The 16,311-nt window shown below is 51.9% G+C and overlaps 1 long non-coding RNA gene across 1 annotated transcript in view; it reads right to left on the bottom strand.

Annotated features, from left to right (window-relative positions):
• Positions 1-11,878, bottom strand: part of LOC134981277 (uncharacterized) — a 122,144-nt gene extending 110,266 nt beyond the window's left edge. Inside the window, exon 1 of the long non-coding RNA XR_010190533.1 lies at positions 11,727-11,878. This is a non-coding gene — a long non-coding RNA (uncharacterized LOC134981277). The remainder of the gene's footprint in view (positions 1-11,726) is intronic.
• Positions 11,879-16,311: the final 4,433 nt, after the last annotated feature.

Below are 16,311 nucleotides of genomic sequence, written 5' to 3'. Positions count from 1 at the left end.
ATGTGAATAACGGACACTACTGTGAGGTGTAATGTGAATAACGGACACTACTGTGAGGTGTAATGTGAATAACGGACACTACTGTGCAGTGTAATGTGACTAATGGACACAACTGTGCAGTGTAATGTGAATTGGTACTATTTTGTGGCTCCTATATTTTTTGCGCGTGCCTGTGGCGCGCACTGTCCCTGTATTGAGAGTGGTGGGCACCAAATGAAACTTTTGCCCTGAGCTCCTTAAGGTCTAGAACTGCCTCTGTCACCAATTTTAAAATATCTTTTTCTTTTCAAATGTAACATGCCTCCAATTCAGTACAGAGGAGTTGGCACTGAAACATACCCTTGCTCCGTGCACCATGGCACCTAGCTACACCTCTGATAAGAGGCACTACTGTGGACATTGTGTATAAGGGATAGGGGGACATTTACTAAGCAGTGATAAGAGCGGAGAAGTGAGCCAGTGGAGAAGTGCCCATGGCAATCAATCAGCACTGAAGTAACATCTATAATTTGCATATTATACAATCATACAGAGCTGCTGATTGGTTGATGGTGCAACTTCTCTACTGGCTCACTTCTCCGTTCTTATCACTGCTTAGTAAATGTCCCCCATAGTACTGTGTAGCATAACGTGAATACTATGTGGTGTATTATGAATCAGGGGTACTACGTTTGGGGTAACGTGAATAAGACTGTAATACTATGTGGGGTTATTTGAATTGTGGGTACCATTGTTGCCATGCCCCTCCTTGTGTTACCAAACCCCTTTTGTGGTGTCCACTGTCCCTTTTTTATGAATGTGAGGGCGCAAGTTTATCATTTGCAGTGGGTCGCCAAACACTCTAGCACAGGCCCTGTGTCGACCTATTCACTATCGACCAATAGACATCGACCTAATGGGTGTTGACCTAAATGCTGTTGACCTGGAGTCTGGATACCGCCGTATTTGTGGCCTTCACAGCTATGATTCAGTACGCAACAGCTGTGCAAAAATAAGCAAATGTGGCAGTCGCTGGGTTTGTAATGAGATGCCCACTAAATGCTTCTCTGTGGCCAGAAGTAACATGTAGTCGCCAGCTGTGACAACCCCCAAAATGGTCGTTACATAACTGCATCTGAGTTGCCACTCCCCTTTTTACCTCCCACAAACGCTCCCTGTCACTCACTTTGCAAATAAATCCCAGACCATCGAGAAAAGCACAGCAGGTCCTATGAATGCAATGTGTGGTGTACGCAAATATCTAATACTAGGTGCTTCATCGCGCCCTACGGGCGCTCTTCACACCGTCACAATGGGCTATGCCCCCTTAACCCTTGCATGCCTATCTGGGGTTCAATATTTGTATTATGTGGAGTATTACCTGCATTCCTTTGTTAGTGGTTAAATATTGCACAATGAAAGGGCTTGCGATGGGGAAGGAGGCGCAGCCCCTTGCGACAGCATGAACAGCACCTGCAGGGCACGATGTACAGAATGTAGCAATGTAGCGGGTGCGGGGGGACTGCGGATGGAGGCGGGTGTCTGCAGATGCTGTGGGTGGAGGGGGGCAGGTGTGGGTGGAGACATATATGGGATGTGGATGGTGTAGGGGGTTTGGAGGCACAGCGTGTGGGGGAGGGGTGGAGTGCCGCATGTAGTGGAGGGGAAGGTGTGGAGGTGTGGTGCATTGGGGAGGGGTCTGGAGGCGCTGCGAGTACTGTACCTGCCAAAAAGGTAGTTGGAGAGTATGCAGTAACAGGGCCAGGACAGGGGTGACAGGGTCAGAACAGGGGTGATGGGGCCAGGACAGGGGGGGATAGGGTCAGAACAGGGGTGACGGGGCCAGGACAGGGGTGACGGGGCAAGGACAGGGGTGACGGGGCCTGGACAGGGGCGACGGAGCAAGTACAGAAATGACAGGGACAGGATAGGGGTGACAGGGCCAGGGTAGGGGTGGCAGGACCAGGACAGGGGTGACAGGGCCAGGATAGGGTTGACAGGGCAAGCACAGGGGTGACAGGGCCAGGATAGGGGTAACAGGGCCAGGATAAGGGTGACAGGGCCAGGATAAGGGTGAAAGGGCCAGGATAAGGGTGAAAAGGCCAGGATAAGGGTGACAGGGCAAGGCCAGGGGTGACACACACCGCGGACCTCGCACGGCTGCCGGGCACTGTGGTAAGGGGAGACTGGGAGTGACTGGTTAGCCCCCAGGAGACGCTGCGGCTGGAGGGAGGAGGGGGTCGGAGCCTGCAAGCAGCGCGGACTTCTGCAGCGCTGCCCACTGGCTAAAGTGTGTGAAGGAGCTGGGAGCACCTCACTGCAGGCGACAGCGCTGCAGCTAGCGATGGGGTTGCCGGGGCTGGAGATAATAGAGGCAATACGGAACCTGCACAGCTGCAGGTGCCCCACAAAACTGCAGCTAAGAAGCGTGAGTATGCCAGAAAGTGACGCTCCTCCGCGCCAGAGAGACCCTGCTGAGTATGCTGATGTGGGGGGTCAAGCACACAGTGAGCCGGTGCCCGTCTGTCTGTATGGCATACCCCATCACACACCCCCATGCCTCCCAACTGTCCCGATTTTCGCGGGACAGTCCCATTTTTTTGGGTCTGTCCCGCTGTCCCACCCACGGGCTGCAGTGTCCCGCGGTGGGGGGGGGGGGGGCAGTTGGGAAGCTCCTGTACTTGCTGTTCTGCTTAGCAGAGCAGCGGTGAATAGACGCTGTGCACATGCGCACAGCGTCTATTTAGTGGAGACAGAGGGGGTACGGATTAAGGGGGGTCCGGCAGCGGAGCCGGATTAAGGGGGGGTAGCCAGGGGGTACGTACCGCGGGCCCCACAGTTTTAGGGGGCCCTCCAGCTGGAGTAGCTCTATCCCAGCTCTGAAGCTCCCCCATCCTGCCAGCAACAGCAGCAGCATTGTGCTACAGTCAGCACACGCTGCTGCGTGTTGGCAGGTCTGTGGTGTGCTTTCTTCTGCCTGTGCGGGTGTGTAGGGGGGAGCGACCGCCACCTCTGGATTTACCCCTTGCTGAGGGACCAAAATCCCATTAAAAAAAATCCTGGAATTTGCATAAGGGGGCGTGGCCACGTGGGCCGCAATTAGGTCACGCCCCCAAACCCACAGCAGGCACAGCAATGAGATAGGGCCCCCCTGTCTCAAGTGCCCTGGGCCCCCCGGACTCATAATCCGCCCCTGGGGGCATGCCAGCAGCTCACAGAGCTCTGGGCATGCCCCCTCACTGACGAAAACGGTGGCGTGGCTCGCGACCGTGGGTCCTTCTGTGAAGCCACGCCCCCTTTTTGTTGGCTACACCCCTTTTTGCCACGCGTGTGTCCCTCCTACTGCCTGAAGAAAGCTGGGAGGTATGCATCCCAGACTTGCCTACCGCTCCCGACTTTTCAATGAGCCTCCCGCTGCCCCGCATACCTTGCCTGACCTCCCGGTTTTTAAATTAGCTCCCTGTAAATCCGGACTGCGCACGCGCGAGTCCGGAAATGCGGGGGGTGGGGCCGGCACGTAAGAGGTCACAGCCGTCCGTGGTGGCCGTCCTGCCTCCTGCTGTGCACACAGAGTCGGCAGCCTGAGCGGAGGCAGGAGAATAAACAGCAGAGCAGCTGGTCTACTGACAGCCAGTGCCCTGCTTCACTGCTGCTGGCCCCGCCCACCACACTCACAGGGCTGCGTGTAGCACAGTACAGCCCAGCTCACCTCCTCCTTCTCCTCCTCATGTTCCTGCCCAGTGCTGCTGCCTCCCTCCACCACACTGTCTCAGCCCCGGCTCCTGCTCTTCACAGGAAGGAACAGCAATAGCCAGGTTGGTGCTGTGTGTGCTGGGGGGGTTTTATGAGAAAGGGGATATGTGTATCAGTGCCGTAACTAGGCATTTTAGCGCTGTGTGCAAGAAATGGCATTGGCGCCCCCCCATGCAAGACAGGGGCAGTGCGCGCCGTAGGCGCGCAAAAAATATATAGGGGCGTGGCTTCATGGGGAAGGGGCGTGGCTTCATGGGGAAGGGGCGTGGTCACAAAATAATAGCAATTACTACTACGGTGCACAGTAGTCTCCATTATTCAAATTACGCTGCACAGTAGCGCCACTACACCAGGTAGAGACCCTTTTATACATTACAGCAGACAGCGTCCCCCCTTTTACACATTGCGGCAGCCAGTCCCCCTTTTTACACATTGCAGCAGCCAGGCCCCCTTTTTACACATTGCGGCAGCCAGGCCCCCTTTTTACACATTGCGGCAGCCAGGAACCCTTTTTACACATTGCGGCAGCCAGGACCCCTTTTTACACATTATGGCAGACGGTGTCCCCCAGAGAGAGAGAGAGAGAGAGAGAGAGGGGGATATACTTACCTTCTCCCCGCTGACAGGCTCCTCGTGCTGACATCTCCCTCTGTGCAGTGTGCAGACATCGGACAAGGAGGAGGAGGGAGGGGGACTGGAGCCGCAGCAGCGCTATGTCATTGGTAGTAAGCGCCGCTGCAGCATGCCCCTCTCCTTCTGTATTGGTTGCCTGGCACTGCTGTGGATGCTGGGATGGAGGAACCACATCCCAGCATCCACAGCAGCGCTGGGCAGCCTATACGGAAGGAGAGGGGGCTGCTGCAGCGGCGCTTACTACCAATGAAATAGCGCTGCTGCGGCTCCCTGCTCCCCCTCCCTCCTCCTCCTTCTCAGCTGCCTCCGGCGCTTCTCTCTCCTCCAGCGCGGCTGCGGCCAGGGGCAAACGCAGGATTTATCCGGAGGGGTTTCCATAACAAATTTTATATATATATATATATATACACAATATGCATACACACACACACATATATATATATATATATATTTTCACACACACAGTAGTGTTTAATGTTGGCACTTGTGTGTGTGTGTGTGTGTGTGTGTGTGTGTGTGTGTGTGTGTGTGTGTGTGTGTGTGTGGTCCATATGCAGCGGCACTCGAAATAAATAGACCAGGCAGGTTTTAGTTAACCAACGTTTCAATGCTCAGACAGCGGCTAGGTTTTGCACCCTGACGAAAATGCCGCTGTCTGAGCATTGAAACGTTAGTTAACTAAAACCTGCCTGGTCTATTTATTTCGAGTGCCGCTGCATATTGACATTGTATTATGCTGTACACATCAGTACAGCCTGAACTGGAGGGTATCACTTTTTTTGTTTGTTTAACTGCATGTTTTAAGTATTGAGGTGTGCCGCATATATATATTATATATATATACAAATGGGTTCACTACGGCTGGCCGGCGGTCGGGCTCCCGGCGACCAGCATACCGGCGCCGGGAGCCCGACCGCCGGCTTACCGACAGTGTGGCGAGCGCAAATGAGCCCCTTGCGGGCTCGCTGCGCTCGCCACGCTACGGGCACGGCCACGCTATTTTATTCTCCCTATATGGGGGTCGTGGACCCCCACGAGGGAAAATAAGTGTCGGTATGCCGGCTGTCAGGCTCCCGGCGCCGGTATACTGAGCGCCGGGAGCCCGACCGCCGGCATACAGAAGATCACCCATACAAATACTGTACATACAAACACAGCTACTGTACACATGCACTGTATGTCACAAACACACACACACACACACACACACACACGCACATATATAATAAGAATTTACTTACCGATAATTCTATTTCTCGTAGTCCGTAGTGGATGCTGGGACTCCGTAAGGACCATGGGGAATAGCGGCTCCGCAGGAGACAGGGCACAAAAGTAAAGCTTTAGGATCAGGTGGTGTGCACTGGCTCCTCCCCCTATGACCCTCCTCCAAGCCTCAGTTAGGATACTGTGCCCGGACGAGCGTACATAATAAGGAAGGATTTTGAATCCCGGGTAAGACTCATACCAGCCACACCAATCACACCATACAACTTGTGATCTGAACCCAGTTAACAGTATGATAAAACGTAGGAGCCTCTGAAAGATGGCTCACAACAATAAACAACCCGATGTTATTGTAACAATAACTATATACAAGTATTGCAGACAATCCGCACTTGGGATGGGCGCCCAGCATCCACTACGGACTACGAGAAATAGAATTATCGGTAAGTAAATTCTTATTTTCTCTGACGTCCTAAGTGGATGCTGGGACTCCGTAAGGACCATGGGGATTATACCAAAGCTCCCAAACGGGCGGGAGAGTGCGGATGACTCTGCAGCACCGAATGAGAGAACTCCAGGTCCTCCTCAGCCAGGGTATCAAATTTGTAGAATTTAGCAAACGTGTTTGCCCCTGACCAAGTAGCTGCTCGGCAAAGTTGTAAAGCCGAGACCCCTCGGGCAGCCGCCCAAGATGAGCCCACTTTCCTTGTGGAACGGGCTTTTACAGATTTTGGCTGTGGCAGGCCTGCCACAGAGTGTGCAAGCTGAATTGTACTACAAATCCAACGAGCAATCGTCTGCTTAGAAGCAGGAGCACCCAGCTTGTTGGGTGCATACAGGATGAACAGCGAGTCAGATTTTCTGACTCCAGCCGTCCTGGAAACATATATTTTCCGGCCTTGACAACGTCTAGCAACTTGGAGTCCTCCAAGTCCCTAGTAGCCGCAGGCACCACAATAGGTTGGTTCAGGTGGACGCTGAAACCACCTTAGGGAGAAACTGAGGACGAGTCCTCAATTCCGTCCTGTCCGAATGGAAAATCATATAAGGGCTTTTACAGGATAAAGCCGCCAATTCTGACACGCGCCTGGCCCAGGCCAGAGCCAACAGCATGACCACTTTTCCTGTGAGATATTTTAACTCCATAGATTTAAGTGGGTCAAACCAATGTGACTTTTGGGACCCAAAAACTACATTGAGATCCCAAGGTGCCACTGAAGGCACCAAAGGAGACTGTATATGCAGTACCCCTTTTACAAACGTCTGAACTTCAGGGACTGAAGCTAGTTCTTTTTGGAAGAAAATTGACAGAGCCGAAATTTGAACCTTAATGGACCCCAATTTCAGGCCCATAGACACTCCTGTTTGCAGGAAATGTAGGAATCGTCGAATTTCCTCCGTCGGGCCTTACTGGCCTCGCACCACGCAACATATTTTCGCCAAATACGGTGATAATGTTTTGCGGTTACATCCTTCCTGGCTTTGATCAGGATAGGGATGACTTCATCCGGAATGCCTTTTTCCTTCAGGATCCGGCGTTCAACTGCCATGCCGTCAAACGCAGCCGCGGTAAGTCTTGGAACAGACAGGGTCCTTGCTGGAGCAGGTCCCTTCTTAGAGGTAGAGGCTACGGATCCTCCGTGAGCATCTCTTGAAGTTCCGGTTACCAAGTCCTTCTTGGCCAATCCGGAGCCACGAATATAGTGCTTACTCCTCTCCATCTTATCAATCTCAGTACCTTGGGTATGAGAGGCAGAGGAGGGAACCCATACACTGATTGGTACACCCACGGTGTTACCAGAGCCTTTACAGCTATTGACTGAGGGTCCCTTGACCTGGCGCAATACCTGTCGAGTTTTTCCCAACGGTTTATAATCATGTGGAGGACTTCTGGGTGAAGTTCCCACTCTCCCGGGTGGAGGTCGTGCTGAGGAAATCTGCTTCCCAGTTGTCCACTCCCGGAATGAATACTGCTGACAGTGCTATCACATGGTTTTCCGCCCAGCGAAGAATCCTTGCAGCTTCTGCCATTGCCCTCCTGCTTCTTGTGGCACCCTGTCTGTTTACGTGGGTGACTGCCGTAATGTTGTCCGACTGGATCAACACCGGCTGACCTTGAAGCAGAGGTCTTGCTAAGCTTAGAGCATTGTAAATGGCCCTTAGCTTCAGATATTTATGTGAAGTGATGTCTCCAGGCTTGACCATAAGCCCTGGATATTCCTTCCCTGTGTGACTGCTCCCCAGCCTCGCAGGCTGGCATCCGTGGTCACCAGGACCCAGTCCTGAATGCCGAATCTGCGGCCCTCTAGAAGAAGAGCACTCTGCAACCACCACAGGAGGGATACCCCTGTCCTTGGTGACAGGGTTATCCGCTGATGCATCTGAAGATGCGACCCGGACCATTTTTCCAGTAGGTCCCACTGGAAAGTCCTTGCGTGGAATCTGCCAAATGGGATTGCTTCGTAGGAAGCCACCATTTTTACACAGAACCCTTGTGCATTGATGCACTGAGACTTGGCTCGGTTTTAGGAGGTTCCTGACTAGCTCGGATAACTCCCTGGCTTTCTCCTCCGGGAGAAACACCTTCTTTCTGGACTGTGTCCAGGATCATCCCTAGGAACAGAAGACAAGTCGTCGGAACCAGCTGCAATTTTGGAATATTGAGAATCCAATCGTGCTGCCGCAACACTACCTGAGATAGTGCTACACTGACCTCCAACTGTTCCCTGGATCTTACCCTTATCAGGGAATCGTCCAAGTAAAGAATAACTAAAATTCCCTTCCTTCGAAGGAATATCATCATTTCGGTCCGTACTTTAGTAAAGACCCGGGGTGCCGTGGACCATCCCTAAGGCAGCGTCTGAACTGATAGTGACAGTTCTGTACCATAACCTGAGGTACCCTTGGTGAGAAGGGTAAATTTTTTGACATGAAGGTAAGCATCCTTGATGTCCCGAGACATCATGTAGTCCCCTTCTTCCAGGTTCGCAATCACTGCTCTGAGTGACTCAATCTTGAATTTGAACCTCTGTATTCAAAGATTTTAGATTTAGAATCGGTCTCACCGAGCCGTCTGGCTTCGGTACCACAATAGTGTGGAATAATACCCCGTTTCCTTTTGCAGGAGGGGTACCTTGATTATCACCTGCTGGGAATACAGCTTGTGAATGGCTTCCAAAACTGCCTCCCTGTCAGAGGGAGACGTCGGTAAAACCGACTTTTGGAAACGGCGAGGGGGAGACGTCTCGAATTCCAATTTGTACCCCTGAAATATTACCTGAAGGATCCAGGGGTCTACTTGCGAGTGAGCCCACTGCGCACTGAAATTCATTGAGAACGGGCCCCCACCGTGCCTGAGCTTGTAAAGCCCTAGCATCATACTGAGGGCTTGGCAGAGGCGGGAAAGGGTTTCTGTTCCTGGGAACTGGCTCATCTCTGTAGCCTTTTTCCTCTCCCTCTGTCACGAGCAGAAAAGAGGAACCTTTTGTCCGCTTGCCAACAAAGGACTGCGCCTGATAATACTGCGTCTTATTTTGAGAGGCGACCTGGGGTACAAACGTGGATATCCCAGCTGTTGCCGTGGCCACCAGGTCTGAAAGACCGACCCCAAATGCCTTTTTTAAGGCAATACTTCCAAATGCCGTTTGGAATCCGCATCACCTGACCACTTTACTGGTAGAATTGGACAACGCACTTATACTTGATGCCAGTCGGCAATATTCCGCTGTGCATCTCGCATATATTTTAAATGCTCTATAGGCAATAATATACTGTCCTTATCTAGGATATCAATATTTCCAGTCAGGGAATCCGACCACGCCAACCCAGCACTGCACATCCAGGCTGAGGCGATTGCTGGTCGCAGTATAACACCAGTATGTGTGTAAATACATTTTAGGATACCCTCCTGCTTTCTATCAGCAGGATCCTTAAGGGCGGCCATCTCAGGAGAGGGTAGAGCCCTTGTTCTTACAAGCGTGTGAGCGCCTTATCCCCCCTAGGGGGTGTTTCCCAACGCACCCTAACCTCTGGCGGGAAAAGGTATACTGCCAATAACTTTTTAGAAATTATCAATTGTTATCGGGGGGAAACCCACGCATCATCATTTTATTTCTCAGATTCAGGAAAACTACAGGTAGTTTTTCCTCACCAAACATAATACCCCTTTTTGGTGGTACTCATATTATGGAAATCACGGTTGTCTCTTCACCGTCGACACAGGAGTCAGTATCCGTGTCGGCGTCTGTATCTGCCATCTGAGGTAACGGGCGCTTTAGAGCCCCTGACGGCCTATGAGACGTTTGGACAGGCACAAGCTGAGTAGCCGGCTGTCTCATGTCAACCACTGTCTTTTATACAGAGCTGACACTGTCACGTAATTTTCAACAGTACATCCACTCAGGTGTCGACCCCCTAGGGGGTGACATCACTATTACAGACAATCTGCTCCGTCTCCACATCATTTTTCTCCTCATACATGTCGACACAAACGTACCGACACACAGCACACACACAGGGAATGCTCTGATAGAGGACAGGACCCCACTAGCCCTTTGGGGAGACAGAGGGAGAGTTTGCCAGCACACACCAAAGCGCTATAAACTGTATAGGGACAACCTTATAATAAGTGTCTAACCCTTATAGCTGCTTATATATATTTTTAGCCAAATAAGTGCCCCCCCTCTCTGTTGTACCCTGTTTCTGTAGTGCAGTGCAGGGGAGAGTCTGGGAGCCTTCCTACCAGCGGAGCTGTGTGGGAAAATGGCGCCGTGTGCTGAGGAGATAGGCCCCGCCTCCTTCTCGGCGGGCTCTTCTCCCGCTTTTATCTGGAAAACTGGCAGGGGTTAAATTCATCCATATAGCCCAGAGGCTATATGTGATGTATTTTTTGCCATAGGAGGTATTTACATTGCTGCCCAGGGCGCCCCCCCCCCAGCGCCCTGCACCCTCAGTGACCGCAGTGTGAAGTGTGCTGGGAGCAATGGCGCCAAGCTGCAGTGCTGTGCGCTACCTTAATGAAGACAGGAACGTCTTCTGCCGCCGATTTCTGGACCTCTTCACTCTTCAGCATCTGTAAGGGGGCCGGCGGCGCGGCTCCGGGACCCATCCAGGCTGTACCTGTGATCGTCCCTCTGGAGCTAATGTCCAGTAGCCAAGAAGCCCAATCCACTCTGCACGCAGGTGAGTTCGCTTCTTCTCCCCTTAGTCCCTCGATGCAGTGAGCCTGTTGCCAGCAGGTCTCACTGAAAATAAAAAACCTATTTAAACTTTACTTCTAAGCAGCTCAGGAGAGCCACCTAGCCTGCTCCCTTCTCGTTCGGGCACAAAAATCTAACTGAGGCTTGGAGGAGGGTCATAGGGGGAGGAGCCAGTGCACACCACCTGATCCTAAAGCTTTACTTTTGTGCCCTGTCTCCTGCGGAGCCGCTATTCCCCATGGTCCTTACGGAGTCCCAGCATCCACTTAGGACGTCAGAGAAATATATATATATATATACACACATACAAACACGCACAGTGTGTATATATATATGTATATCCAAACACACACAAAGCTATATCTATAGCACACATGTATGTCACAAACACACACTCATGGCTACACACACACACACACACACACACACACACACACACACCATACTCTATATAGCACACATGTATGTCACAAACACAAACAGATAGCTAGATAGGACACAAACATACACCTCTTTCACATTAAAATAAAACACAGCCTGCATCATTTTTTACAGCAAGTACAGACCCTCCAACATGACCCGCCCCACTAGGTACAAAATGCTCTGTTCCTGGACTTCCCTCTTAATTTATGATTTCCATCACCTGTGTTGAACTAGTTACATGATAAGAAAGCTGTTTCTTCACAGGTGATGGCAATAATAAATTAAGAGGGAAGTCCAGAAACAGAGCATTTTGTACCTAGTGGGGCGGGTCATGTTGGAGGGTATGCAAGTAAAGCAAACAGGTCACCATCATTAAAAACGCGCCCTACCACCCCCCCCCCCCCCCCCCCCTGCAAGTCAGCCACACACCTGTAGAGTAAGTGCTGACCCAGCCACTGTCATTTATAAATACACCGCTCCCCAAACCCACCTCTGGCACCCACATGCGAGACACACCTTCTAGATGTTGCAGTCAGTAGAGAGACAGTCACTGCCTCACCCGACCAGCTCTCCGTCACAAAGCCACATGCAGACTGCCTGAGAGGAGCTGTGCTCTCCGGCTCCCCCTACTGTTCAATCAGCAGCATCCATCCTCTATAAGGACGGATGCTGCTGCAGCGTTACAGACAGCCCGAGGAGCGTATTTGGCGGCGCACGGCGCGGACTTCAGAGGCGGCATGTAATGAGTCAATTTGACTCATTACATGCCGCTGGCCGTGCGCCCTCAGGGCAACTGCGCTGTGTGCCAAGCCCACTTGGCACACACGTAGTTACGGCCCTGATGTGTATAATGTGGTCGGGGGAGGGGTGTGTGTACTGTGCATGATGTAATGTTACATGGTACTTTCTGTAATAAGGGGGAGGGGGTGCTGTGTGATATGCAATGTGCTACCGGGTGTAATATTAGGGTGGGGTGGGGAATTGTGCTGTGTATAATATAATGTAATATGGTGCTGTGTACTATCTGTGATATCATACCCTCCAACATTTTACACAGAAAAATCGGTACAAATCCGAAAAGGGGGCGTGGTCGCGTGTAAAGGGGGCGTGGCCACGCCCCTTTTCCTATACTTTCAATGGAAGTTTGGAGAGGCAAAAATCGGTACAGACCATGAAAAAAAGGTACTGTACCTATTAAAAAGGTACAGTTGGAGGGTATGTGATATGGGGGGGGGGGGGGGCTGTGTGAAATATAATGTGCTGCTCTGTGTAATATTGTGGGGACTGTGTAGGTTGTGTATAATTTAATGTAATATGGGTCCGGGTGTACTGGCTGTAATATGGGTTACTGGGGCTATGTATAATGTAATGCAGTGGTTAAAGTGGGGCGGAACTGCGTTCCGTCACCTCTAATGGCAGGCGGAACCAGTTCCACCTCCGCCCTGCCACAGCATCAGGTCCCTGCTGCATTGTAATGGTGGCAGCGGCCGCCAGCCAATGCTCGCGGACCGGCTGCAGCACCAATCAAAAAAAGGGGCGGCTTTTTAAAATCTGGCGTGAGCCAATCACGGCTCGCGAGACAGCCAGCCAATGAGAAGCTGCCAAGTGGCAGCTTCTCATTAGCTGGCGGTCCGGGAGCCGTGAATGGTGCACAATTGGCGCCAGATTCAAAGTGCGGCCTCGCTTCTTTCAATAGCAGCCGGTCCGTGAGCCAGGACTGTCTGGTAGCCGCTGATAGCTTTACACCGCAGCCGGGACCTGATGCTCCAGCCCACAGCCACTGAAGCACACAGCCACATTGAGGAGGGTGCTGCTGGACTAAGGAGCAGCAATGACAGGGGCGAGGATTTGACGCCGGGCAGCTCATAGACCGGCAATGGAGCACTAGTATGTGGGGCAGGCAATGTGAATAAAATTGTGCTACTGTGAGACATTTTGAATTGGGGTACTTTTGTGTGGCCACGCCCCTTCCTTGTGAGGCCACACCACTTTCTGCGGCACGCACGCAAGCAGGAACAGTCATGGGGGAGGTGAGTTCCCCTGCCTCTCCAGGACCACTTTAAGCCCTGATGTAATATAATATGGTACTGTGTGTACTTGCTGTAATATGAAGGAGTGGGGCTTTGTATAATGTAATATGGGCCTGTGTGTACTGGCTGTAATATGGGGAACTGGGGCCAGGGCCGTAACGAGGTGTGTGCCACTGGAGGCGCAGGACCACCAGCAACACCCACCTGGCCGCTCCGTCGCACTGTGGGGTCCGACCCTCCTCCCCCCGCCATCACCGCTTCTCTCACCTAGGTAGCCAGGCAGCGCTGCAGCTCCACCTTCGCTCCCTTCCTATGTGCCGGGAGAGATGACGTCTCTCCCAGCCCGCCCCCAGCCCACCCATATTGCCCTGTGCTGTGGGAGCATAGGGCGGGAAGAGGAGAGGCATGCCGGCTTGTCAAAGGTGAGTCTCTCTCTCTCGCCTGCCATAATGTATAAATAAGGTGGACTGCCTACCATAAGGTGTAAAAAAAAAAAAAAAAAAAAAAAAAAGGGGGATTGCCTGCCGCACTGTGTAAAAAAAGGGGGACATGCTGCTGTAATGTGTAAAAAAAGGGGACTTTGCCTACCGTAATGTGTAAAATGGAGTTCTGCCTGCCGTAATCTGCAAAAGGGAGCTCTGTGGCCACGCCACTTCCCCATGAAGCCACGCCCCTAAATTTTTGGCTCACACGCGCCTACGGCACACACTTGCCCAGTTTTTTTATAGGGGGGTACCGATGCTGTTTCTTGCACACAGTGCTAAAAAAAAAAAATGTCTAGTTAAGGCACTGACTAGGGCAGAGGCGGAACTACCGGCAGGGCAAGCAGTGCGTTGCACTGGGGCCCGCCTCTGTCCAGGGGCCCAAGCATGTAATGAGTCAAACTAACTCATTACATGCCGCTGTGCGCTGCGGGCAACCGCTTCCCGCAGCGCACAGCCGCCCACAGAGGAGAAGAGCAGCGGCACGGACGGGGGAAGGAGGAGGAGGGAGGTGAAGGAGGGAGCCGCAGCAGCGCTTTGTTACTGGTGGAGGCGCTGCTGCTGCTGCCCCTCTGCTTCACTATAGGCTGTCTTCCGAGAACAGCCTATAGTGAAGCAGGGGGGCAGCAGTAGCAGCGCCTCCACCAATAACACAGCGCTGCTGCGGCTCCCTCCTTCACCTCCCTCCTCCTCCTTCTCTACTGCCCGGGAATCGTCAAGCTGCACGAGGAGCCTGAGCCAGCGGAGAAGGTAAGTATGATTCTACTTTCTTTCTTTCTTTCTTTCTTTCTTTCTTTCTTTCTTTCTTTCTTTCTTTCTTTCTTTCTTTCTTTCTTTCTGTCTCTTTCTTTCTTTATTTCTTTCTGTCTCTTTCTTTATTTGTTGGGACTGCCTGCCGCTATGTGTAAAAATGGGGGACTGCCTACCGCAATGTGTAAAAAGGGTGGACTGCCTGCCGCTATGTGTAAAAATGGGGGACTGCCTGCCGCAATGTGTAAAAAGGGGGGACTGCCTGCCGCAACGTGTAAAAAGGGGGAATCTGCCTGCCGTAATGTGTAACAAGGGCACGCTGTCTGCCGTAATGTGTAACAAGGGCACGCTGTCTGCCGTAATGTGTAACAAGGGCACGCTGTCTGCCGTAATGTGTAACAAGGGCACGCTGTCTGCCGCTATGTGTAAAAAGTGTACGTTGTCTGCCGTTATGTGTAAAAACTGTACGCTGTCTGCCGTAATGTGTAAAAAGGGGACGCTGTCTGCCGTAATGTGTAAAAAGGGGACGCTGTCTGCCGTAATGTGTAAAAAGGGGGACGCTGTCTGCCGTTATGTGTAAAAAGTGTACGCTGTCTGCCGCTATGTTTAACAAGGGCACGCTGTCTGCCGTTATGTGTAAAAAGTGTACGCTGTCTGCCGTAATGTGTAAAAAGTGCACGCTGTCTGCCGCTATGTGTAACAAGGGCACGCTGTCTGCCGTAATGTGTAAAAAGTGCACGCTGTCTGCCGTTATGTGTAAAAAGGGGACGCTGTCTGCCGTAATGTATAAAAAGGGGGACGCTGTCTGCCGTAATGTGTAAAAAGGGGATGCTGTCTGCCGTAATGTGTAAAAAGAGGAATCTGTTCGCTGTAAGGTGTAAAAGGGTCTCTACCTGGTGTAGTGGTGCTACTGTGCGGCGTAATTTGAAGAATGGAGACTACTGTGCACCGTTTTAGGAATTGGTATTATTTTGTGGCCACACCCCTTCCCCGCAAAGCCACGCCACTATGTATTTTTGCGCGCGCCTACGGCGCGCACTGCCCCTGTTTTGCATGCAGGGGTGGGGCTCCGATGCCGTTTCTTGCACACAGTGCTAAAATGTCTAGTTACGGCACTGTTGCTAGGTATCCATTTCTCTGGCCCTGAGCAGGTCCCCCTCACCAGATCCTCTCCAGGGGTGAGGGGGTGGACTTGGATGGGATGGGGGGGGGGCCCAAAGCATTTTGTCGCACCTGGGCCCACCGCTTGCTAGTTCCGCCACTGGACTAGGGCTATGTATAATGTAATTATATGTGGTACCGGGTGTACTGGCTGTAATATGGGGGAGTGAGACTGTGTATAATGTAATGTAATATGGTACTGGGTACAATATGGGGAGAGGGGCTATGTATAATATAATGTATTATATGCTGTGTGTACTGGGTGTAATATACTGTCCGTTTCTTCTCAGAAATGTACACGGTATCATAATTTAGTGCACCTGTATTATTACTCTAGTGTACCTATAGTATTACCCTTTTTTTTTTTTTTTTTTTGCTGCTGCTTTTAGTACTTATTTTCACCTGCCATTGCAGGACACACCCCTGAGCAGTGGCGTAACTACTGCCTCCGCAGCCCTCGCGGTGGCTTGGAGGTGCAGGGCTGCGGGGGGTGCCGCCACTGATTTAGAACAGATTGACATGCGGATGAGCCGTCCGCATGTCAATCTGCTGACTCCCTCCTTCCCTAGCCGCTGCTGTGAAGGAGGGACACGGAGGGCACAGTGCGCGCCTCTCCTGTGTCCCTCCTGCGTCTCCGGCGGGTCTATTGAATGAAGTGCCCGTTTGTGAGCTCTGATT

The sequence above is a fragment of the Pseudophryne corroboree genome, chromosome 1, assembly GCF_028390025.1.
Source record: "Pseudophryne corroboree isolate aPseCor3 chromosome 1, aPseCor3.hap2, whole genome shotgun sequence".
Lineage (NCBI taxonomy): Eukaryota > Metazoa > Chordata > Amphibia > Anura > Myobatrachidae > Pseudophryne > Pseudophryne corroboree.
Note: the sequence above shows the minus strand (reverse complement) of the source record. Positions and strands in the feature narration are given on the sequence as shown.